Genomic DNA, 331 nt, shown 5'->3' with positions numbered 1-331 from the left:
GAGGGAGAGAAAGAGGGAGAGATGGAGCGCCCCTGTCTCCAGGAGCCCCGCCAGCCCCGCGCCGCCCCGCACCGCCCCGCCCCGCGCCCTCTGCGCACTGCAAAAAAGGTGCAACTCCCTACCTTTAAAAGGCACTAACGAAGTTTGCTCAGTGCCTTTGTTTTACCAGTGCGCCCGACGGTTGATCGCCCCTGCGGCCGGCGCGAAGACGACGCCGTGGGCGTGCTCGGCATGCAGCGCTCGGCCAGGGCCCCCGCTCCCTCGCCGTTTGGCCGCTAGGGGCAATTGAACCCTTTTTCGAACATTTGAACATAACTCGCGAACGAATTGA

The sequence above is a fragment of the Frankliniella occidentalis genome, unplaced genomic scaffold (genome assembly GCF_000697945.3).
Source record: "Frankliniella occidentalis isolate FOCC.00 unplaced genomic scaffold, Focc_3.1 Scaffold426, whole genome shotgun sequence".
Lineage (NCBI taxonomy): Eukaryota > Metazoa > Arthropoda > Insecta > Thysanoptera > Thripidae > Frankliniella > Frankliniella occidentalis.
The sequence above is the reverse complement of the archived record's forward strand: the minus strand, read 5'-3'. Positions refer to the sequence as shown.